Genomic DNA, 26,059 nt, shown 5'->3' with positions numbered 1-26,059 from the left:
GTATTTTATCCAAAACCAGAATACGAATGGCGCTGGTCTTCTGGGTGTCTGACCTTGAGCTATTGTCAAAAGTTTGAGGGTGACTCGTCTCCTTCCTCATATTTTGGTTGAGGATTGTATTGATAAAGGGATTGGCCTCAAAGACCTGGTTGTAGGACTCTGCCACGGTGTAGTTTTCATCTTGGATTGCCTGGTCCTAATTATAGTAAAGCATGTACTTTAGTCTTTGTAATTATATGTTATAACTCGGTAGCTTTTTATGAAGACAGGAGTAAAAGAAAAGTAGCTGCAATATTTTCATACTACACTAATGCTGAAAATGTACATAATTTCAATCAGACTCCTAATCTTAATTTTTGGTTAATTTTCTTATGGATTTATTTATTATGGTGGGAAACTGCTATAGGGAAGTACACTTCTCCTATATAGGTCATAAGGATCCTATCTGTCTGAAACTGGCTGCTCTTTCTTTCTTTGATCTGCAGAGTGACTGATGCTTTTCAGACATCAGTTGTGGGTACAGAAGGGTTTCATTGCATCTTCTCTCTTGGCACCAGCTACTGTTCTCCCTTCTTGTTGTATTGATAGTGGGTGTGTGTGTCTCTCCTTTCTTTAAAATCATATATGCTAGGGACAGTCTTGTCCTCTTCTCCTCTCCTGATGTCAGTGTAGATGCAGGCGGTGCAAAATGTACTACAGTCATATAGTATCTCAAATGCAAAGCTACATTTCAATGATCTGAGGTTTGAAGAACAATGTGGAACTAGCTGTTTTATGGGATGTCTCAATTTCATTCCTGTAGTAACATAACTGGTGATAGGAAAGCAGGGAGAGAGAGAGGTGTGTGCTCTGCAAGGCTGCTTGCCATGGGGCCAATGGGTGTGGGTGGGCTGGGTAGGATCGCGGGAGTCACATCTCAGGGATCTGCCCCGCTACCCAGCACTGCTCCAGCTATGAGCTGTCTCCACTGCCTGGGACCTGTGGGGCCCCACCTGCCTCCCCGGGGGAAGAGCCACCTGGGACTGGTGCAGAGGCTGCGCCAGTCTCAGCCACTCACAGGGAACAGTTGGGGAGGGGGAAGGCTCAGCTGGGTCCTGAGAGAGCCTGGCCCGGGTAGGCTCTGCTCCTGCTCCAGCCTGGCTGCTTCCACCACTCCCAAGAGGCCAGAGTTCTCCTGCCCCAGGACCAGTTCTGGCTGCGCTGCCATCTCAGCCTCGCAGCCACAGTCACCTCCCATCAGGGCCGGCTACTGTGGCTGGGGGCTAGGGTTTGGGAGAGTAGGTCTCTAGGGGGTCTGGGTAGGTGCTGGGCACTGGGGGGGGGGGAGATCTATGTGTTGGGGGCCTGTCAGTGGGGGAGATCTGTGTGTGTGTGGGTGCTGGGAAGTGTGGGGGGTCTGTGCGGGTCACTGCAGTTGTGGTGGTGGGGGGCACTGGACAGTGAGGGGATCTGTAGGGGGGCTCTGGGTGGGAAGGTGTGGGGCACTGTGCAGTTGTGGGAGGGCTGTGGGGGGTCTTCAGCTGGGGGGCACTGGTCAGTGAGAGGATCTGTGGGGGGGTTCTGAGTGGGTGGGGGAGTGATCTGGGAGTGCACTGGGCAGGGGGGTTTGTGGGGGCCTCTAGATGGTGCAGCACTGGGTGAAGGGAGTCAGAGGGGTTCAGGGCAGGGGATTTGTGGGGTCTCTGGGTGGTGGGGCACGGGGCATCGGGAGTCGGAGGGGTGCTGGGCAGGGGGTTTGTGGGGGTCTCTGGGTGGTTTGGCACTGGGCATAGGGAGCCAGAGGGGTGCTGGGCAGGGGGTAGCATGGTGCAGCATGGGCCCACACCCAAGGGGAAGAAGCACAATGGCAGTGCAGGGCTGGGCTGGACAGCGTGGGTCTGGCAGCTCCTGGTTTGTAAACAGTGCCCTTGTACTGGGCTGGGTGGAGTGGGGCTGTCCCTGCCGTACCATGACTCATATCCCATTGCCCCAAGTCAGCCCCTCGCTCTGAGGACTCTGCTCCCATGCCTCATGTCCCCATTTCCCCCATGGGGACCCACAAATATGTTTAGCACCGGGCCCACAACAGGTTAATCCGGCCCTGTTTGGGGTGCAGGCTCTGGGATGGAGTTGGGGGTGCAGGAGGGTTGCAGGCTATGGGGAGTTTGAGTGACGGGTGCAGGCTCTGACCTGGGGCAGGGGATTGGGGTGCAGGAGGGGGTACAGACATGTGGGCTCTGGGAGGGAGTTACCAAATCAGCACATTGTATAAGAGAAAGGAGCTGCAGGGATTTCATATAGACATAGAAAATGATAGAAGAGACTTTTACATAGTCAAAATGTGAGAGGCAGAGTTTGAGGGAGGGGGCATCTGTACAATATTTCCCCACATTCAGTCTCCTGGCTGGAGCAGTAACAGCCCCGCAGCACTTATATAAGATAGAGGAGCTGCGCTGTCTACGCTTTGACAGTGTAGGAATCGGGCTGCAGGTGCCTTTAAGACCCAGCCCCAGGAACCCGCCCCCTGCTCCAGGGCTGACACGGGGCACAACTGAAAACAGCCTGTGCCCCCCCCCCCAGCCCCGACACCCCCAGATCTGCGAGCCCAGCAGGTGGCTCATCCAGAGGGGCCACTGTTCCCCACCCCACCCCCTCCCTAAACGGGGGTTTTGTCCCCGCACAGGGTCTGGCAGCGTCTCCCCCCCTGCGCTTAACCGCGGCTCCCACCCCCCACCCCCGATTTTTCCCCTTCAGCCTCTCTCCTGCCGCTGCCTGCAGCAGCTTGAACCCTTCTGTCCAGTAAATTTGTGTCCCCCGCTCAGACCCTGGCAGCCCCCCCGCTGCGATTTGCCCCCTTGAGCATTTTAAACGCCCCAAAGAGCAGGCAGCAAATGGGGAGTAGCAGTGATGGCAAAGAGAGGGCAGTGGCGACAGCGCAGGTTACTGGGCATGCTCAGTTCGGCTGCGCATGCTCAGTGCAGCCAAAGTAGCAAATCGGGATAGGTTCATGTTTCTGATGGTACACCGGTGGGGCTCTGGGCATGCGCAGATCGGGCGGGAGACCCCTGCATTAACCTCGGGGGTCCCGCCGTGGGGCCGGGCGGGGCTGGGGGGTGAGACCGGGCTCGGGAAATGTCTGTGCAGCCCGGACATGGCCCGGGGGCAGGTGACCCCGAGGAGCGGGAGAGAAAGGGGGCTGAGATCCTCGGATTTACCGCTGCCCTCCCGTGGGGACCCCCTCCCCCGCCCTGCCCCCTTTCTCCTAGAGAGCCACGAGCAGCGCCCAGGTGACCCCCCTCCCCCAACCCCTGAGAAGTTCCCTGTCCCCCCCCCCGATTGTGCCCCATTTTCTCTCCCCTTCGCCAGTGGCCAGCTCTCACTGTGGCCGGTGGGGCTGTGGGGATGTCTGGGGACCCTGCCTGTGGGGTCTGGGTACTGGGGGCTGCTACTAACCATGATCCTTCTCCCTGATCAGTTTGTGCCAGAGTCCTGGCTCCAAGCACTGCCCGACATTCCCCAGCCACAGGCCCTGTCACCGTGATAACTTTCTGTCCACTTATCAAACACTGTGAGGTGAAATCACAGATTTTGCATTTCTCCTCTCTTGAAAACTGCAGGAACTTCTGGTTCCGTAGGGAAAATTTGTTACCCCAGCCCTGGTCCTAGATCTGGGGGGTGAGGGAGGTGGGAGGGGGGTCAGCACTGCCACACAATGGTCTCTTCCACAGCGTTCTGGACTCATTCTTTCTGAACTCTGGTTTCACTGAGACCATTGTTAATCCAGAGTCACTGTATGGAAAGACAAGGAGTGACTCTGGATCGACAGTGGGGCGAATGAGATCAGCAATTCTCCCTGGGAGGAGGGGCTCTCATTAGCTGCTCTCCCCAGAGAGCTAAAGGAGGGAAGCTGCTCAAACACTCTGTCCCTCTCTGCTCAGGATATTGGGGTTCAGCTTCCTGGGTCAGACGCTGCAGCCTCCATTGTGATCGGGGAGACCAGGCTTAGCAGCTGCTGCTCCCCCAGCAGGGTTCTGTGCTGGGAAGTGACCTTAATTAAAGCTGCTTCTCTGCCTGGCCCAGGGGATGACTTTCTCCAGCTGGTCCTAGCCCCCTAGGGCAGCCCTGGGCCCTGTTAATACTAAATTCTGAGCCAGAGTCTCCAGGTAACTGAAAGACGTCAGGGAAAGTGCTGGGGACTGGCAAGAAAGTGACTCTGCACAAACAGCCCCTCCTCATTTCTCCTTCCAGTAGCAATTGCCAGGAGAAAATCCAGCCCTGGGAGAGCAAAGCCCCCAGGAATGGGACTTTCCCAGCCAGAGGGGCAGGGAGAGAGGACAGGGGAAGGAGACTCTGAAAGGGGCAGTGGGATAAATGAGGGGGGAGAGATTTCCATCTCTCTAATCCACCCAGACACATGTATTGCTGCATCCCTGGGCAGAACCACTTTCCAGTGAACAAAACAAGGATCAGAGAGGGGGAAAGCCAGTTCCTGACTCCATATTCCCCCTGCTGGGGTGTAGCTGCCGTGGGGTCAGTGTCTGAGGGAATCCCCCACAGTGACTCCTTTGGTTCTGCTCTTTTCTAGCCTTGTGTTCAGAGACTTTGTTACTGGGGGTGGGAGAAGGGAGGTTAAAAATCTCTCTGTGGGCTTAACCTGGCAGGAGGGGCCAGGTCTACATTGTAATAAAGAGATCAGGCATTTTCCCAGGAATCTAGGATGTCTGTCATGATGTGTAATTAACTAAAACCGGTTCTGAAACCCCCACAACTGCCCTTCTCCCCCAGACAGGCTGCAGAATGGCGTCCATGTTTTGCTCCAGCTCATCCCAGCCTGGCGTGAGACAGGGAAGAGAAATGGCTGCAGTGGAGCCAACTCAGGTAGAGATTATCGGGGAGTTGCTGGTGGGTTCCTGCTGGAGAAGAGGGACAGCAAATACACTGGAGATGGAAAGGGTTGTGCAGTCTGGTTTGGAGGTTGGAGCGGGGCAGGAAATGCACTGGGTGGGAAAGGGAGGAGGACAGAGTGTGGCAAACCTGCTGGGAGTTGTTTATTAAGTGCCCTAGATTCTAGGAACAGACCCATGAGATTAGGAGGTGGAAATACCCTAATTTGTGAAACAGAAAATAACCCTCCTACATGGGGCTAGGAAAGCTGACCAGACTCCCAGTGCTGGAGCCCGACCTGACTGACCAGTGGCTGCTGTGAGATATCAAAGGGGCACCCAGCAGTGAGGTTTAGGGGAGCTGCCCCGCCCTTCACATCCAGCTCCTCACAAGGAGGAGGGTGTTGGGTTTCCGACCAGGAGAGCTCCTGGTCCCTGCTAGGGCTCCATCTCCTGTATCAGTCTGTGGCTAGTAGGTGGGTGATGGCTCTGCTGGGAGAGAGGAGGGGCTCCCTCTTCGTCCCCTCACCCTGGTGTTTCCAGCATGCTCTGAATGGGATGGGGGTGGGACTCTGTTGACTGTGATCCACCCAGAGCTTCCATTTGTTTGGCTCCTCTCCTCCACGAATAGTGTGAGTGGGGCAACAGGTACTGAATGTTGGACTCCTGCTCTTTCAGGGGCCGGTGACCTTCGAGGAGGTGGCTGTGTATTTCACCAGGAACGAGTGGTCTCTGCTGGACCCTACTCAGCGAGCCCTCTACAGAGACGTCATGCAGGAGAACTATGAGAATGTGACCTCGCTGGGTAAGGGTTCCTGTCCCCTCAGTTCTTGGAAGGGGAAATGAAGAGATAAAGTTCACGCCAGCCCCACAATGCCACCTCTACTCTGCCGTGTTTCTGCATCACCCCAATATGCCAGTGAGACACACACACACTGTCACAGACCCTCCCGTGCTGCAGAACACTTTGGGAACAGCGCACAGGAGCAGTATCACAGTGTCAAATATCTCCTATTTGCTCCAGTAAACTTCTTTGAGATGGGGTGACCACATCATAGACTCATAGACTTTAAGGTCAGAAGGGACCATTATGATCATCTAGTCTGATCTCCTGCACAATCCAGGCCACAGAATCTTACCTATCCACTTCTATAACAAACCCCTAACCTATGTCTGTGTTATTGAAGTCTTCAAATTGTGGTTTGAAGACCTCAAGCTGCAGAGAATCCTCCAAGTGACCTGTGCCCCACGCTGCAGAGGAAGGCAAAAAACCTCCAGGGCCTCTGCCAATCTGCCCTGGAGGAAAATTCCCTCCCGACCCCAAATATGGCGATCAGTTAAGCCCTGAGCATGTGGGCAAGACTCACCAGCCAGCACCCAGGAAAGAATTCTCTGTAGTAACTCAGATTCCATCCCATCTAACATCCCATCACAGACCATTGGGCATACTTACCTGCTGATAATCAAAGATCAATTGCCAAAATGAGGCTATCCCATCATACCATCCCTTCCATGAACTTATCAAGCTTAGTCTTAAAGCCAGATATGTCTTTTGCCCCCACTACTCCCCTTGGAAGGCTGTTCCAGAACTTCACTCCTCTAATGGTTAGAAACCTTCGTCTGATTTCAAGTCTACACTTCCTAGTGTCCAGTTTATATCCATTTGTTCTTGTGTCCACATTGGTGCTAAGCTTAAATAATTCTTCTCCCTCCCTAATATTAATCCCTCTGATATATTTATAAAGAGCAATCATATCCCCCCCTCAACCTTCTTTTGATTAGGCTAAACAAGCCAAGCTCTTTGAGTCTCCTTTCATATGACAGGTTGTCCATTCCTCGAATCATCCTAGTAGCCCGTCTCTGAACCTGTTCCAGTTTGAATTCATCCTTCTTAAACATGGGAGACCAGAACGACACACGTTATTCCAGATGAGGTCTCACCAGTGCCTTATATAACGGTACTAACACCTCCTTATCTTTGCTGGAAATACCTCGCCTGATGCATCCTAAAACTGCATTAGCTTTTTTAACAGCCATATCACATCATGATCATCCTGTGATCAACCAATACTCCGAGGTCCTTCTCCTCCTCTGTTACTTCCAACTGATGTGTCTCCAATTTATAACTAAAATTCTTATTATTAATCCCTAAATGCATGACCTTGCACTTTTCACTATTACTATTACTCCAGTTTACAAGGTCATCCAGATCTTCCTGTATGAGATTCCGGTCCTTCTCTGTGTTAGCAATACCTCCCAGCTTTGTGTCATCCGCAAACTTTATTAGCACATTCCTGCTTTTTGTGCCAAGGTCAGTAATAAAAAGGTTAAATAAGATTGGTCCCAAAACTGATCCCTGAGGAACTCCACTAGTAACCTCCTTCCAGCCTGACAGTTCACCCTTCAGTACGACCCGTTGTAGTCTCCCCTTTTACCAGTTCCTTATCCGGCTTTCAATTTTCATATTGATCCCCATCTTTTCCAATTTAACTAATAATTCCCCATGTGGAACTGTGTCAAATGCCTTACTGAAATCGAGGTAAATTAGATCCACTGCATTTCCTTTGTCTAAATAATCCGTTACCTTCTCAAAGAAGGAGATCAGGTTGGTTTGGCACAATCTACCTTTTGTGAAACCATGTTGTATTTTGTCCCAATTACCATTGACCTCAATGTCCTTAATTACTTTCTCCTTCAATTTTTTTTTCCCAAGACCTTACATACTACAGATGTCAAACTAACAGGCCTATAGTTACTCAGATCACTTTTTTTCCCTTTCTTAAAAATAGGAACTACGTTAGCAATTCTCCAGTCGTACGGTACAACCCCTGAGTTTACTGATTCATTAAAAATTCTTGCTAATGGGCTTGCAATTTCATGTGCCAGTTTCTTTAATATTCTTGGATGAAGATTATCTGGGCCCTCCGACTGTCCCATTAAGCTGTTCGAGTTTGGCTTCTACCTCAGATGTGGTAATATCTACCTCCATATCCTCATTCCCATTTGTCATCCTTCCATTATCCCTAAGCTCCTCATTAGCCTTATTAAAGACTGAGGCAAAGTATTTATTTAGATATTGGGCCATGCCTAGATTATTCTTAACCTCCATTCCATCCTCAATGTTTAGCAGTCCCACTTCTTCTTTCTTTGTTTTCTTCTTATTTATATGGCTATAGAACCTTTTACTATTGGTTTTAATTCCTTTGCAAGGTTCAACTCTACATGGCTTTTGTCCTTTCTCACTTTATCCCTACATGTTCTGACCTCAATAAGGTAGCTTTCCTTGCTAATCCTGCCCATCTTCTACTCCTTGTAGGCTTTCTGCTTTTCTTAATCACCTCTCTGAGATGCTTGCTCATCCACCCTGGTCTACAACTCCTGTCTGTGATTTTCCCCCTTTCTTGGGATGCAGGCTTCTGATAAGTTTCTGCAGCTTTGACTTAAAGTAATTCCAGGCCTCCTCCACCTTTAGATCCACAAGTTCTTCAATCCAATCCACTTCCTAACTAATTTCCTTAATTCTTTAAAGTTAGTCCTTTTGAAATCAAACACCCTAGTCTCAGATCTATTTTTGTTTATCCTTCCATCTAGTTTGAACTGAATTAGCTCATGATCACTCAGACCAAGGTTGTCCCCTACAACCATTTCTTCTATGAGGTCCTCACTACTCACCAAAACCAAATCTAAAATGGCATCCCCTCTTGTTGGTTCTTCAACTGTGTGGTGAAGAAATCCATCAGCTATCACATCCAGAAAAATCTGAGCCCTATTACTACTACTACTAGCACTTGTCCTCCAGTCTATATCTGGGAAGTTAGTCTGCCATGATCACACAATTCCCATTAGTGTTTACTTCATTAAAAACATTAAAGAGGTATCTGTCCATCTCCAAATCAGATCACGGCGGTCTGTATAACACCCCAAGCACTATCTCAGGGGAGGCTCTAGTAGCTTTCTCTCCCAGTGTGTTTTTTGCCCAGATAGACTCTATCTTATCCATTCCATCACTTCTTATTTCTTTACAATTAACTTCATCATTGATATACAATGCTACTCCACCACCTTTGCCTTTATTTCTGTCTTTCCTAAACAGCACATACCCTTCAATACCTGTACTCCAGTCATGATCTACTATTCCACCATATTTCTGTTATCCCTATAATATCCGGTTTCACTTCCTGCACCAGTAGCTCTAGTCCCTCCATTTTGTTACCTAGGCTCCTCGCATTAGTGTACAGACATCTTAATTCCTGCTGTTTGGCTTCACTGACATTCTTTCCCCGGGGGTTAGGCACAGACATTCTACCACCAGCATCACCTATTAGACTGGTATCTACACTAACCTTCCTCCTTATGTCCATTCTTCTGCCCACGGCTGTATCCTCTCTTACTTTGTTTTCTTCCCTCTCAATGTTAAATTCTGGTGTGGAGATTACCTGGACATCTCCCCCAAATTCCTAGTTTAAAGCTCTCTTAATCAGTTGTGCCAGCCTCCATCCTAGAAGTCTATTTCCCTCCTTATTCAGGTGGAGTCCATCCCGAGAGAACAGTCTTCTATCCATGAATGCTTCCCAGTGGCTGTACGTCCCAAAGCCCTCCTTATAGCACCACTGCCTGAGCCATCTGTTGGTCGCCATAATCTTCTCACACCTTTGTTGTCCTTCTCTGGGAACCGGCAGAATCCCACTGAAGATCACTTGAGCCTCGATTTCCTTAAGCGTCTTCCCCAGCTGGCATAGTCTCCCTTGATACGTTCCAGCGAGAATCTAGCCGTACCATTTGTTCCCACATGAAGGACAATCAACAGATTCTTTCCCGCTCCTTAGGATCCTTTTCAGACTCAGGTCCACATCCCATATCTTAGCACCTGGCAGACAGCACACCCTTCTGTTCTCTGGATCAGCTCTAGTTACAGGCCTGTCTATTCTTCTCAGTCGGGAGTCCCCAATCACGTAGACCTGCCTTTTCCTGATGACAGTGTGATTCTCCGGTCTATCCCCTGCTCCCACTGGCTGCAAGTCCTCTCGATTCCTATTCACCCTTGCAATCCTCCGCAACCCTTTCCATATCCTCCTGGGGCTCATATTTGGTGTTGTCTCCATTGACTCTTCCCCTCTTCCTGTAGGACTAGCAGCTCTTCTCTTTTTCCTTGCCCTCTCACCTTCAGTGACCACCTGCTGTGTCCCTTCTTCATTTTCCAGCTCTGCAAACCTGTCCCTGAGCTCTATTTCTCCGTCACTGGCCTGTCTTTTCCTCTGCCTGGTTCTCTTAGTCACATGCTTCCACCGTCCACTTTCCTCACCCAGCAGTCTCCCCTCAGAGTTCTTTGGTCCTGCTGCCATCTGCAAGTCTGAGCTTATCCCTTCAGCCTCCTCATGTCTTTGCTCCATCATCTGCTCGAACCCCCTTCTAAACTTGACCAGAGTTTCCACCTGCATTGGCCTGCTAAACCCAGGGTTGTGAGTTCAATCCTTGAGGAGGCCACTTAGGAATCTGGGGCAAAAATTGGTCCTGCTAGTGAAGGCAGGGGGCTGGACTTGATGACCTTTCAAGGTCCTTTCCAGTTCTAGGAGATTGGTATATCTCCAATTATTACCTTTATTACCTATTACCTTTATCAGCTCTATCAGGTGGCACTTCATGCAGACAAAACTCTTTTCAGGTACCCCCTCCAGGATCGTGTACATGCCGCAGCTTCCACATCCAGTCATCCTCATTGTGTCTTTCCCTGCTGCCTCTGTATCGGTCATAGCCTTCCCACCTAAAACCTGTTAGTCCAAGAAACACAAAACAAAACAAACCCCCAAAAGGCACCAGAACACTGGCAGACCACCACCCACTCCCTTCACTAGCCTGTCAGTTCCTCTGCCTAGGTCTCTTAGTCTCCCAAGTAAACTCCCTCTGAAACTCCCCTGTTTACAGCTCTGTTTGCTGGCTGCTGTGCCGCTGCAGCTGTCTATGCATCTGCACACAGTGTTCGAGATGTGGGCGTACCATGGATTTATATACAGGCAATATAATATTTTCTGTCTTTTTATCTATCCCTTTCTTAATGATTCCCAACATTTTTTCACTGCTGCTGCACATTGAGTGGATGTTTTCAGAGAACTATCCACAGTGACTCCAAGATCCGTCTCTTGAGTGGAAACAACTAATTTAGACCCCATCATTCTGTATGTATAGTTGGGATTATGTTTTCCAATGGGCTGCAATATGTGCTATCCTGTCATCTAGTACTGCTGAGATCCTGCATTCAGTGATATCCCTGCCCTTCCTGTTCCCTTTCTCCGCTGAACCCCACCAGCCCATGCTTGCTGTTTCCAGCTTCCCCAGGACTCTCTCATTGTCTCTGTCTCTGGACCTCTCTGTGAGCAAGAAGCAGTGCCGGGGAGACTTGCCCTTTCTCTGGAGTCTTTGATTTCTGGGACATGGATTTACTTTCTGTGTGTTTTAGGAGACTCTTTGAAATTGAGTGTCTGTGACATTAAGCACAGTGCAACCTGGACTGTTGAACAGCTGTGTCCCCTCAGTTCCCCAGGCTGGGGTGCCTTTTACACTGCTCTACTGTGAAAGCAGCCACTCCTGGGCAGTTCACACGCAGTCTCCAGCATGTAACTCGCTCCCAGCTACACAGTATTGAGTGCTGCTAGTCAGTGACTCACGAGTTACAGTGCAACACAGGAGAACCCCAGAAAATTCTCTGCTCCCAGACTTCCCCCAGAAATGTGCATCTTTCGCTGTCCAGCACACTACTGAACAATGGGAGCTCATATGAAGTCTGTCATTTCATCAGTGGAAAATGACATGCACCAGCCTTGTTATCCCAGATGGAGTTTCCAACACACTTTAATCCAATCACACTGGTTAGATAAAGAATAAAACAAGATTATTAACTATCAAAAAAATATTTTAAGATACAGATAATGAGGCATAAAGCTCAGAATTGTTTACAAAAGAAATGCAAAGATAAAACACAAACTAACATCTAAGTTAACCAGCTGAAACGGATTCAAGGCAAATGTTTCTCTCACCATGTGCTGAGACAGGCTGGTTTTCCTTTCAGCCAGGACTCCCCCTAACCTGCCCCTGCCTCCCACGTTCAGCTCTTCAGGAGTTGTCATGAGCAGAGGGAAAGGGAGAGAGAGAGTCTCAAGCATTTTCCTCACCTCTTTTTATAAATCAGTCCTTTGTACTAGAAACAACTTCAGTTCTCAGCTGAGTCATGGTGCCAGGCTGTCTGTCGGAGATATGAGAATTGGGAGGGAAAGTCTACAGAAAGAGCTTTGGTCAAGTTAGAAGGCCTGAAGTATTAGCTGAGCTTGCTTCTCTGTGTAAAGGGCATAGAAAGGCAAAGTGGAATGGAAAATCCCCCAGATTGGGGAACTAATGGCTTTGTGTGCATAAGGGGCCTAAGTAGGTATAGTGGAAAGTCCCCAAACACACTGATTTGCAGTAACTGAGCTTGTGAAACATAACCACAGTGGAAGTGTTAGAAAAGTCAAACCACGAACTAGACTAGGAATAACAATAACAGGAAAGGCCGAATATGGAAAACTGCTTGTTCAGCTTGCTTTTGACCTGCATCATATTTTGCAATATATTCCAAATAAGGTAATTAATGTGCAATGTATGTGCCATTGATTGTGGTTTTAAGCTTTAAAAGGCTTGTGTGGTTTTTAGCTCAGGGGGACAGTATTCCAATAGCTGTTGCCCCCTGCGCACGTTTAACCAAGAAAAGAGCCTCAGGCTGAGCTGATTCAAAATCAATCGTGTGGTTGTTTTCCACAACAGCTTCAAGAGGTCCCTGTGATGGAATGTAAATGTCGTCTTCACACCTTCCCCCTGCAGGAGAATGGCTGTTCGACCAGCTGTTTGCCTTGCTGTCTCTGAGGAACTGCTCTGTGGGTGTTCCCCAGAATTGTAACTTTTTCCGTAATCTCATACTGTAAAATCTCATAACTTTACATACAGTGTTACTATACATTTTAACAGGAGGATAATATTCAGTAGATTATGCATTTTCAAATGATACCTCACAAGCCATACTGTGTACAAAATTGATCATAATTTTCTAGAAGAGTGAACATAGGGGTATAGACTGACACAGTGTCTGTGTGTGTGTTCCCAGCAGATATGTGGGTATTTCAGTCCCTCATAAGCCTAGTGTTCGGCATCTTCAAGGACCTGGGGAACTAGTCCTGGAAATTCACTGGTTTACCAAGTGTGACACTGTATGGAATTGTGAGACACTTTGGTATTAATAATAAAATAATATAATCTTATCAAATTAAAATGAATCATGCTAGATATGCCATGTAAGGTGTCAGGGGAAATGTTATGATTTGCCAAGTATGATAATTTTGTTTCTATGTCTGTATCACCTTTGTATTGTGAGTTATAGATATGTAGGGTATATCTGTATTTCCAGACTTGTGCAGTGTTTCTGGGTGACACCCCCAGACATATTGACATCAACACTGCCTAGCCTGTTTGATGGCCCATTGAGGGTCATCAGCTGTACAATGAGCCCATGGAAAGGACCAAGGGGATACACCTATTGAGTCAGCAAGACATGCCGGGGTATACCTGTGTAATGAGAACTCGAAGGCTTTTCCATGCCACATGCTGTGAATCTTGTGTTTGGGACACAGGAAGTACAAGCCACATAGCAAAAGAAATATAAAGGGCAGCTGCATCATCTCCATTTTGTCTTCAATCCCCTTTCCTGCCTCTGGAGCAACTTCTCTACAAACTGAACCCTGGAACAAAGGACTGAATGATCCATCCAAGCTGTGGATGTGTTCCAGGCAGATTTTCACACCGGCAACTCACCAATACTGCTAAGAACCTGATATATCCATTTTGGAATGTATCTGACTGCTTTCCCATTTAACTTTCTTTCTTTCTTTCTTTTGTTTAAACCTTTAGTTTAGATGCTAAGGATTGGCTGGCAGTATGGTATTTTGGGTAAGATCCAAACCTATACTGACCTGGTAACGTGGCTGACCTTTGGGGTCAGAAGATCATTTGTTTATGTGAGCAGAGTTTTGAAATAACCTCTCACTGTACTGGACCTAAGTGCTCATTAGGAGTCAGAGAACTGGGATGCAATAAAGGGGGCCGTGTGATTTCTTTTTTCAGCTTCTCGATAACCCAAGTGGGTGATCCCTTTTTCAGCCTGCTCTGATCTTGGCATTTTCAGTGAGACCTGCCTCTGGCCCACCAGGTCACACTAAGCACTGAAGTTAAATTAATAGAATGTTTTTTATGACAAAGTCTTATGAAATCAACTGAATTCCTTTTTTCTTTCATCTGAGCAGGGTTTCCTGTTACCCAGCCTGATGTGATCTCCCAGCTGGAACAAGGGGAAGAGCCATGGGTCCCAGACCTCCAGGGTTCAGAGGAAAGAGAGATCCTGAGAGCTCCCCACACAGGTGAGGAAACATTAAACCACCTCAGAATCTGTAACTGCCTGAAGGAAACATCTGGGATGCCCTACAAAGCCCTTGGGGAGGTGTCTCAGTTCATTATTGTCCCTAGCAGGGGTCATATCCTCAGGGTAAATATAACCCATGGCTTCCTATAGATCCTAGCAGACACCAGGCAGTAGCTTCCTCCCTTCCCCCTGCGTATTTGGATGGGATGTGAAGGCTGAATTGATCCCCTCCTCTCTCTTATTTAGAATCATAGAATCTCAGGGTTGGAAGGGACCTCAGGAGGTGTCTAGTCCAACCCTCTGCTCAAAGCAGGACCAAACCCAACTAAATCATCCCAGCCAGGGCTTTGTCAAGCCTGACCTTGAAAACCTCTAAGGAAGGAGATTCCACCACCTCCCTAGGTAACCCATTCTAGTGCTTCACCACCCTACTAGTGAAAAAGTTTTTTTCTAATGTCCAACCTAAACCTCCCTCTCTGCAACTTGAGACCATTACTCCTTGTTCTGTCATCTTCTACCACTGAGAACAGTCTAGATCCATCCTCTTTGGAACCCCCTTTCAGGTAGTTGAAAGCAGCTATCAAATCCCCCCTCATTCTTCTCTTCTGCAGACTAAACAATCCCAGTTCCCTCAGCCTCTCCTCATAAGTCATGTGCTCCAGCCCCCTAATCATTTTGTTGCCCTCCGCTGGACTCTCTCCAATTTATCCACATCCTTCTTGTAGTGTGGGGCCCAAAACTGGATACAGTACTCCAAATGAGGCCTCACCAGTGCTGAATAGAGGGGAATGATCACATCCCTTGATCTGCTGGAAATGCCCGTACTTATACAATCCAAAATGCCATTAGCCTTCTTGGCAACAAGGGCACACAGTTGACTCATATTCAGCTTTTTGTCCACCGTAACCTCTAGGTCCTTTTCTGCAGAACTGCTGCCCAGCCATTTGGTCCCTAGTCTGTAGCAGTGCATGGGATTCTTCCGTCCTAAGTGCAGGACTCTGCACTTGTCCTTGTTGAACCTCATCATGTTTCTTTTGGCCCAATCCTCTAATTTGTCTAGGTCCCTCTGTATCCTATCCCTACCCTCCAGTGTATCAACCACTCCTCCCAGTTTAGTGTCATCTGCAAACTTGCTAAGGGTGCAGTCCACACCATCCTCCAGTATGTTAATGAAGATATTGAACAAAACCGGCCCCAGCACCGACCCTTGGGGCACTCCACTTGATACCGGCTGCCAACTAGACATGGAACCATTGATCACTACCCGTTGAGCCCGACCTTCTAGCCAGTTTTCTATCTACCTTACTGTCCATTCATCCAGCTCATACTTCTTTAACTTGCTGGCAAGAATACTGTGGGAGACTGTATCAAAAGCTTTGCTAAAGTCCAGAAATAGCACATCCACTGCTTTCCCCTCATCCACAGAGCCGGTTATCTCATTATAGAAGGCAATTAGGTTAGTCAGGCATGACTTGCCCTTGGTGAATCCATGCTGACTGTTCCTGATCACTTTCCTCCTTTAAGTGGTTCAGAATTGATTCCTTGAGGACCTGTTCCATGATTTTTCCAGGGACTGAGGTGAGACTGATTGGCCTGTAGTTCCCTGGATCTTCCTTCTTCCCTTTTTTAAAGATGGGCACTACATTAGCTTTTTTCCAGTCATCCGGGACCTTCCCCGATTGCCATGATTTTTCAAAGATAATGGCCAATGGCTCTGCAATCTCATCGGCCAACTCCTTTAGCACCCTCGGATGCAGTGCATCCGGCCCCATGGACTTGTGCTCGTCCAGCTTTTCTAAATAGTCCCGAACTACTTCTTTCTCCACAGAGAGCTGGTCACCTCCTCCCCATAGCGTGCTGCAGAGTACAGCTGTCTGGGAACTGACCTTGTCTGTGAAGACAGAGGCAAAAAAAGCATTGAATACACTAGCTTTCTCCACATCCTTTGTCTCTAGGTTCCCTCCCTCATTCAGCAAGGGGCCCACACTTTCCTTGACTTTCTTCTTGTTGCTAACATACCTGAAGAAACCCTTCTTGTTACTCCTAACATCTCCGGCTAGCTGCAACTCCAAGTGTGATTTGGCCTTCCTAGTTTAACTCCTGCATGCCTGAGCAATACTTTTATACTCCTCCTGGTTATTTGTCCAATCTTCCACTTCTTGTAAGCTGTTTTTTTGTGTTTAAGACGAGCAAGGATTTCACTGTTAAGCCAAGCTGGTCGCCTGCCATATTTACTTTTCTTCCTACACATCGGGATGGTTTGTTCCTGCAACCTCAATAAGGATTTTTTAAAATACAGCCAGCTTTCCTCGACTCCTTTTCCCGTCATGTTATTCTCCCAGGGGACCTTGCCCATCAGTTCCCTGAGGGAGTCGAAGTCTGGTTTTCTGAAGTCCAGGGTCTCTGTTCTACTGCTTTCCCTTTTTCCTTGTGTCAGGATCCTGAACTCGACCACCTCATGGTCACTGTCTCCCAGGTTCCCATCCACTATTGCTTCCTCTACTATTTCTTCCCTGTTTGTGAGCAGCAGGTCAAGAAGAGCTTTTCCCCTAGTTGGTTCCTCCAGCACTTGCACCAGGAAATTGTCCCCTACACTTTCTAGAAACTTCCTGGATTGTCTGTGGGAAGAGTTTGGGGGAGTTCAGCTCCTGATTTTTATTTGACCTCCTCCAGCACTTGTTTTGGTTTGGTCTTTCCTGTTCCATCCCTGTTTGAGGTGTCTGTCTCTGTCACAGCAGGTGATGCAATGGTCCGTGAGAAAGAGGAGTGGAATTCTCAGCAGAAAAATGTTGAGCAAGTGGATAAACACGGAGCATTATCACAAAGCTCGAAAAGGAATGTGTCCAGGAGTCCTGAGCAGGGAAACTCCTGGGAGATTCAGCACAGACCAGAAACAGAGCAAGGAAACCAGCCAGGGGAGAAATTGGGTAAATTTATTTCCTGTTGGGGAACTCAGAAGGTCCTCATGGAAACCACAACACAACAGGAAATCCTTAGGCGAAAGAGAAAAAATACATGCACTGAGTGTGGGCAAAACTTCATTCACAGATCAAGCCTTTCTGTTCATCTGAGAATCCACACAGGAGAGAGGCCCTACAAATGCCCTGAGTGTGGGAAAACCTTCAATCGCAGTTCGCACCTTATTAGCCATCAAACAATCCACAGAGGGGAAAGACCCTACGAATGCAGTGAGTGCGGGAAAACCTTCAATCGCAGCTCAAACCTTATTAGCCATCAAAGAATTCACACGGGGGAGAGGCCATATAAATGCTGTGAGTGTGGAAAATGCTTCACTAAGAGTTCAGCCCTTTCTCAACATCAGAGAATCCACACGGGGGAGAGGCCCTATGAATGCCGTGAGTGTGGGAAAACCTTCACTTACAGATCAGGCCTTTCTAGACATCGGAGAATCCACACAGGGGACAGGTCCTACGAATGCAATGACTGTGGGAAAAGCTTCACTCAAAGATCAGGCCTTTCTGTTCATCAGAGAATCCACACAGATGAGAGGCCCTATGAATGCAGAGAGTGTGGGAAAAACTTCACTCAAAGATCAGCCCTTTCTGTTCATCAGAGAATCCACACGGGAAAGGCCCTATGAATGCAGTGACTGTGGGAAAAGCTTCACTCAAATATCAGCCCTTTATGTTCATCAGAGAATCCACACAGATGAGAGGCCCTATGAATGCAGTGAGTGCGGGAAAAGCTTCACTCACAGCTCAGCCCTTTCTAAACATCAGAGGATCCACACAGGGGAAAGACCCTATGAATGCCGTGAGTGTGGGAAAAGCTTCACTCAAATATCAGCCCTTTCTGTTCATCAGAGAATCCACACAGGGGAAAGACCCTACGAATGCCTTGAGTGTTGTAAAACCTTCAGTTGCAGCTCGCACCTTATTCGTCATCAAACAATCCACAGAGGGGAAAGACCCTACGAATGCAGTGAATGCTGGAAAACCTTCAATCGCAGCTCGCACCTTATTAGCCATCAAAGAATTCACACGGGGGAGAGGCCGTATAAATGCTGTGAGTGTGGAAAATGCTTCACTAATTGTTCAGCCCTTTCTCAGCATCAGAGAATCCACACAGGAGAGGCCCTATGAATGCCATGAGTGTGGGAAAACCTTCTCTTGGCACTCATCCCATGTTAGCCATCAGAGACTCTGCAAGAGAGATCAACATTGTAAAAACCTCTAGGGCTATCAATACTTTGTTTTTTTAATACTTTTCCTGATTCCCACATAGTAACTTTTAAAGCTCTTTGAACTGTTTGCAGCACCGTTATCCCTCAGCTTGTCCAGATGAGTGGCCCATTTTTGCCTTTTGAGATGGACCTATTTGTCCTTTCTATTGTCCCACAAGTAATTGGAGTGTGCCCTTCCTATGAGGAACCAGGGAGCATCACGTTTATACCATTCCTCCTATTGCAAAGTTATTGTTAGTCACCAGTGATACAGATTGTATCCTTGTCAGTTGTTCTCACGTTGCTCTGGGTTGTGCTGAAGAGCAGTTATCTTGGGAATTTTTCAAATTATATGTAAATGAAGAGAAGCAGGGGCAGAAAAAAAGTATAGTTTCAGCTTCTGTGACACTGGAAGGAGATGGGGTGACTCAAAGATTCCCTCCTTCCCCTTCACTGCAGAACTGTTACCTTTTGCCTTAGCCAAGTAGTTTATCTTCATCACATTCTATCCATCCACTTCTCAAAGTGTCATGTGATGAAGCATTCTCCGTTGTCTGTGCTTGCAGATGATGTTTTGACTTCTTTAATCCTATATCAGAGTCGCTATGACTGGAGATGAAAGTGTCAAAGACCTGGAAGGGGAATTCAAATGGATTCCAAATACAGTGTGATCATTTAGAGTTTAAATTCCAGGTTCCATCTATTGTAAAGCCACTTCTAGCAAGAGGGCTGTTTTTCCCTCATTATGAGCATGCTAGGATACTAAAAAATTTGTAAATAACATAACTGACTATTGAGACAGGGATGAGGGAAGCAGGTTTGAATGGATCAGAGGACAATGTGGTGGGAAAATCTCTTGTCCCAATTCTGAATAATCAGATGTAACCTGCTCTGGAATTTCACTTGACACTTTCTTTGTCATGTATTGTCTCTCTGTGATGCGGGTTTCTATCTTTCCTGAAGGCTGTTTGGTCACCCAATTGGATATTAGTTCAGTTTGATAGGCTGTAGCTCAGATTTATTGAAGAATTTAAGACAATGACCCTTTGCTAAAGGCCTCATTTATGATTTCAGCTTTGCTTTTTCCCCATCCCTCCATGATGACATGGAGAAAGTTGAAGTGCAGTTCTATCAACAGGAGAGAACTCTCTAATTTACTGGACAGGCTAACAAAGAAATAGCAGTGATTTAAAATCTCCACTCAGAAATGGTGAACAACAGCAGAACCCCAACTAACTGAAGGAAGTGCATCTGATCACAGTGTATTTCAGTTGTTTAAGGCAATATTGTCTCTGATGATCTGAGAAGAGAATTCCATGGTAAGCGGTTTTGAACTAGGCAAAATGCCCATGTGTTTGGTTCCCAAAGCATTTGTAACCTAGTCCCTACAGAAGATCTCTCCTAGCTAATCCTATGCTTTGGGAAATGCAGCCTTTCATGACACAGATGTTGAGGAAATAGAAGCGGAGTTTTTGTCAAATTTATCCTTTGTAGGTGCTAAAGATGTGTATAAAATGAAACCAGTGTTGAAAATGTAATATCTTCAGCAAAATAGCCATTTTTTAATAGAATCTCCAGCTCTGGTAACTAACAAAGATTCCGATCCAGGCCTGTATCCAGTCCCTTCCCTGGACCTGTGCCACTGAATTAAAGAAAAGCTGGGCATGTTTCAGGAAGCCATTCCTCATTAACACTGCTGAGATTTTAAGTGGTTTTGTAAAGTATTCTTCTTCAGAGAAGTGTAAATCTACCCTATCCAAAGCCAAGGATTTGGAAAGAGCTGAGGTTGAAAGATTCCACACCCAGTTCTTGGTTTCCACCCCAGTAAAGGAAGCTATGGTGACCCAAGGAAAATTGTTTGTACAACTCCACTTCCTTGTTCAGTGTCACTGATTACACTTCCAAAGTATGCCAGGGTTAGATTGAGAACATGCATCCAAACAGTGAAGGACGACAAGAGAGAGTGCTTCATAGGACAGTCCTTCCCTGTGGATCCCAAACTGGCTGCCTGGTTGGGTAACAAGGACTTTCAGGCTGTAGAAATGATGGTAACCAATGAGGCAACGCATTTGTCAGCCTCAATTTCAGACTTCGGATACACACATGTTGAGTCCTGATTCTATGGTTTTGTGTCTGACGCTGTGGCTACACAATTAAGCTGATGTTGGCACAGCTGCACCAATGTAGCTGTGCTGCTGTAGCACTGCTATAACAGATGCTCTAAGCCAATGAGAGAGATTTCTCCCATCGGACTTGATTAGTCCAGCCCCCGCAAGCGGCGGTGGCTATGTTGGCAGGAGAAGTTCTCCCGCTCATGTAGCACTATCTACACAGGGGGTTAGGGCTGAGTAACTACATTGCTCAGCTGTGTGGATTTTCACACCCCTAAGCAATATAGTTATCCCGATAAATGTCTTTAGTGTAGACCAGAGAGGTTTCTCTTGTGTTTTATGCATTTACATTACTTCTCTACCACCTCCTACTTTGAAAGATTAAAAAATGTGAAAAGAGAGGTATTTTTCTCCATAATGCAAACATTCCGACATAGAAGACTCCTTCTACCAACACACATGGCAGAAGATCCTGAGATATATGAACTCACAGAAGTGGTTGGGACAAACCACAATAAGAACAAGGGTTCAGTTATTGACAATGGGGATTAAAAGCAAACTAAGGGCTTGGCTACACTTGTGAGTTGCAGCGCTGGTGGAGGCTTTCCAGCACTGCAATTAGTAACTGTCCACACCTGCAAGGCACATCCAGCGCTGCAACTCCCTGGCTGCAGCGCTGGCTGAACACCTGGTCTGCTTGGGGTATAACGAGTGCAACGCTGGTGATCCAGCGCTGCTCATCAAGTGTGGACACACACCAGCGCTGTTGTTGGCCTCCAGGGTATTAGGAGATATCCCAGAATGCTTTAAAGTAAATTACTCTCTTTTGTTTTGTTATGCAGCCTCTCTTTGTTTTGTTGTGAACTCAGGAGCTGCTTATCTAAACAAACACAGCTCCTGTTTGCTGTGATCAATCTGTAAGTGACTGTGAACAATCAAATGAGAGAACCCCCTGCCTACCTCATTCACAGGGGTTGAGTGTTTGATGAGAGAAACGGGGGGGGGGGGTGGGGTGGGAAGTCCGTGCTTCGTAGCTGGTCTGCAGGCTGTTTGCAGAGTAAGGGGTTTGGAAAATTTTCTGATTTTCAGGGCAGGGAGCGAATACACCGTGTCGGCTCCAAAAATCCACACACTCTCTCTCTCTCTCTCTCCCTCCCTCCCCCGCTCCCTGTCACACTACACCCCACCCCCCTCTTTTGAAAAGCAGGTTGCTGGCACTTGAATGCTGGGATAGCTGCCCATAATCCATCACTCCCAACAGTGCTGCAAATGTGGCCACACTGCAGCGCTGGTAGCTGTGAGTGTGGCCACACACCAGCGCTGTTCCTACACAGCTGCACAACCAGCGCTGTAACTCCCAGCGCTGCAACTCACAAGTGTAGCCAAGCCCTAACATATATGAAAATAATTTGTGATCTTTGAATATGTTGTTGTTACCAATTAAAATGAAATTATAGGTGAAGTTATTGGTTAAAGAGTAAGAGACTGTGTGATAATGTGAATTATTTTGGAAAACTGAAAGTTGTCTTGTTTTTGTGTTTTTTTAGTCATACAGGAAATGATGGCTAATCTTGAAAAGTTAATTAGATTTAATTTACCCTGGTTCCTCAACTGTTGCTACAGCTCTAGTACCCATCAATCCAAAGACTGAGAGAAATGGAGAGTTCCAACCATTGTCCTTTTAGTATCTTATTGTTCCTCTCTGTTTTTTGTGCTGGCCTTTCTCTTCTATCATTTTCTGCCTTTGTTTAGTGGTAACAGTTGGTTTCCATCACTCATGTTTTTGTTTAAATCTCTATCCATTGTTAAATTTTTTGCTTGTTCGATAACTGTACTCAGGTGCTGTGTGAGATACAGTAGCAATGGTCCACAGTAAAACTAGTAACCTGGGATACATGGGGAAGAGAGGATCTGGGATTTCACTGAGTATCACCCAGAGGGGGACACATTGAAGGAACTCAAGGGTTAAGGTGGCTGCTGTAGCTCAGAGGAGGGTTCTTGAGTTCCAGCAGGCTGGTGCGTTTGGTCACTAACATCCAGCTGCCAAATGCAAAACTCCCTCTTCCTTGTGGCAGGTGGCAACAAGGAGACTCACATCCTTCAGCACCCTGAGAAGGGTCATAATGTGTCTGTGTTGATCCACCTGTCAAATTCACACAGGGAAAGCTCCCGATAGCACAAAACTCTGCCCTATGAAATCATGGAACATGTGCTCTTCGCTCTGTGGGTACATCTAGACTACCCACCGTATCAGCAGGTAGCGATCGATTTCTCAGGGATCGATATATCACATCTCATCTAGACATGATATATCAATCCCCGAAAGTGCTCCCGTCGACTCCGGAACTCCACCAGCACGAACGGCGGTAGTGGAGTCGATGGGGCGATTCACGTAGCTGAGGTTGTATCTTAAATCGATTCCCCCCCCCTCCCCAGTGTAGACCAGCCCTGTGAAAGCATGTAAAGAATCCAAGTGCTGGAGGACAGGATTTGGGTCCAGAGTGACCTAGACAAATTGGAGGATTGGGCCAAAAGAAATCTGAGGAGGTTCAACAAGGAGAAGTGCAGAGTCCTGCACTTAGGACGGAAGAATCCTATGCACTGCCACAGACTGGGGCCTGACTGAGTGAAGGGGGGTTTGATAGCAGCCTTCAACTACGTGAAAGAGCAGCATTGTGGGCTTTCTCCTGGCCACTTTTGCTGGGCTGGGCAGGCGTCCTGGAGGCCTTTCTAGAAGAGCATTGGGAACTGAGTTAGAAAAACCAATGTGAAAACCAGAACCTCAGGTTTAGACTCATTCATTTATAATATTAAATCTTCAATTCTAGTGTCACAATCAATACAATTGCTTCAGCCTGATAGTTGCCTAAAGGGAAACTTAACGTCTCTCCAAGGGGACTGGAGAGAAAACACTTTTCAGAGTCCAAGAGAGACAAGGCGGGTGAGGGTAAGAGCTTGCAGAGGACCAACCTCTGTTGGTGAAAGAGACAAGCTGTGGAGCTAACCCCACACACTTCTTCAGTTCTGTGTAGCCTGGAAGTTCGTCTCCTCCATAACCAGCAGTTAGAACATAAGAACAGCCACACTGAGTCAGACCAGTTCATCTAGCCCACTCTCCCGAAAGTGGCCAATGCCCGGCGCCCCAGAGGACCCCTGGGACCAACATGGATACAACACCACCACAAACAAGGTTAAAAGTCAATGCACATGGGAGAAGCATCTTGTGTTTCATTCCTTATGTCCTAGTCCCATCATGTGGCCATTTCCATTTCTTCCTTTCTGTTAAAAGCTTTGGTGTTTTGCACAGAAACATTATTTCCCCAGGAGAGACCCAGGAGTAGGGGCTGCATTCCTGTACTAAACAGTCACTGGAAGGGGGCAGACAAAGGCCTTTAGGACGAGGCGTCTGTCACTGTCAAAAGATCATCTCCCTCCTGCAGGTCACTGGCAGCCTGAATTTGTTCCTTATCCTCCCAGAGTCTGGGGGCTGGAATCAGCACTACCCAGCCCCTCCGTATGTAGCAGGAACAAACACAAACCTGGTCTTTAAAACAAGCTGTTCCCTTTCTTCTCAGGGAAGAGTTTTCTGTGATTGAAGTTAAGCTTCAGTTCCCCTCTCCTAGGGGCGGGGCAGGTGTGGGGCCAGCTCCCAGTGGGATCTGTTTTCACCATTGCCCCCTTTCAGTCACACTGGGATGGTAACTCTGCTCCCAGCTGTCAGGCAGCTTCCAGCCCATCCACCCTACTCACTACTTCCATGGTCATGTGTCACTCCCTCTGCCAGCACACACAGCCTGCAGGAAAGCTACTTCTGCCAGATGCATTGGTGGTATAATGGTGTTGTGTAGGTGTCTTCCACAGAGTTGATCTGGGTTTGATTCCCAGCCAATGCAATAATGGCTTTTCTCTTCTGTTGTTTCCTCATCTGGAAGTGGTTTAATTTCAGTCACATTGTGTTACAATCACATTATCTATAGAATGAGACAATAAATGTGTCAAAGTCCAGCAGGTCATACAGGATGGAGGCACACAAGGGGCTGGAATGTGTCATCTGAGAAAGACAGAACCCTTGGAAACCTGCATCTCCCATCCCCTGGCCATGCGTGTTATGATTCCAGCTGCGTGAGCTGTTTGTAGGATGTTACGGCATGATGGGGAAATGAAGTTTTGAGTCAGTTTTTGCTCTTGCAGGTTCCTTTGCTGTTACAATTATAATGACATGAACAAAAGGGAGGCAAAATAAAAATAAACCCCAAATTGCAATACAGGTGGGGAAAGAGACGATCACGGTTAAGCCAAACACGTCAAAATAAAAATTAATACAAAACAGGGGAGGGGGGAAGAGACCGTCCCCAGCAGGCAAATGGGGATTTCGTACTTTCCTGCTATTGGAAAGTGCTGGGAGAATCCCCCAGCCAAAGCTGCTCTGACAGCGCTAAGCAGCATCTGACCATTCAAGGTCAGAGCGCACTGCCGAGGAGGAGGAGTGTTTGGCTCTGGGGTTTCACTTCAGCCCAGTCTAGAGAGAGGGGACCAGCCATGGGGTTTGGCTCAAGAAGACCAAGTCTCCAATTTGTTAAGGGCGTTTTGAATTCCAGTCCTGAGCTCCAAAGTGCTTGGTGTCATTCGCACATTTTGGAAGCAGGCTCTCCACTCCATTTTCCAAATCATTCATGAAACTATTGAATAGCACCGGACCCCAGACTGATCCCTGCCGCACTCACAAGGTGCACCCTCTCCGTTGGGCAGCCAAACATGGAGAAGGGCTCTTGGAGTCTGGGCTTTCAACCAGCTCTGCACCCACATGACACTGATTGCATCTAGACCGCATTTCCCTGGTTTGCTTGTGAGAATGTCCTGCGGGACTGTGTCAAAAGCCTTAGTAACCCCGAGATAGATCCCATCTACTGTTCACCCACCTCCACTAGGTCTGGAACCCTGCCAAAGAAGGAAAAAGGCTGGGTTTGGGATGATTTGTTCTTGACAAATCCATGCTCACTCGTCCTAAGAACCAAATTCTCCTGTAGGTGCTGCTGACAAACTGAGTGTTTAAGAATGTATTCCAGTATCTCTCCAGCTATGGAAGTGAGGCAAGCTAGTCTGCAAGTCCCAGGGGTCTCTTTGTTCCCCTTTCAAAGATAGGTCCTGTCTTGTTCATGGATGGGAAGAAGTTCTTTTTCAGGGATCTCAGACGAGAACTGGGGCACAACACCTGGTTTGTTAAGACCACAAAAATGGAGGCAGGAACCTCTTGTCTCCTGCTGGCAAAGAACCCCAGGTACCTAAAAGACAGAGACTCACATCCCTGAATGGGCTTTAGAAAAAGCAGTGGTTAAAAAGTTTCTTTTTAAGAAACCCGACCATTTCTTATTTCCGCAGAGTAGACATTTTAGCAAACTTTAGAATTCCTTGGGGCTAAACACCGTGAAACTCCCCTTTCTCCTTCACAGAGGGCTTTATCGCCCCT

General features: G+C 47.5%; 1 pseudogene; it reads left to right on the top strand.

The window, feature by feature from the left end:
• The first annotated feature begins 4,674 nt into the window (after positions 1–4,674).
• LOC120381704 overlaps positions 4,675–26,059 on the top strand; it is a 177,110-nt pseudogene continuing 155,725 nt past the window's right edge.

The sequence above is a fragment of the Mauremys reevesii genome, linkage group 14 (assembly GCF_016161935.1).
Source record: "Mauremys reevesii isolate NIE-2019 linkage group 14, ASM1616193v1, whole genome shotgun sequence".
Lineage (NCBI taxonomy): Eukaryota > Metazoa > Chordata > Testudines > Geoemydidae > Mauremys > Mauremys reevesii.
The sequence above is the reverse complement of the archived record's forward strand: the minus strand, read 5'-3'. Positions and strand labels throughout refer to the sequence as shown.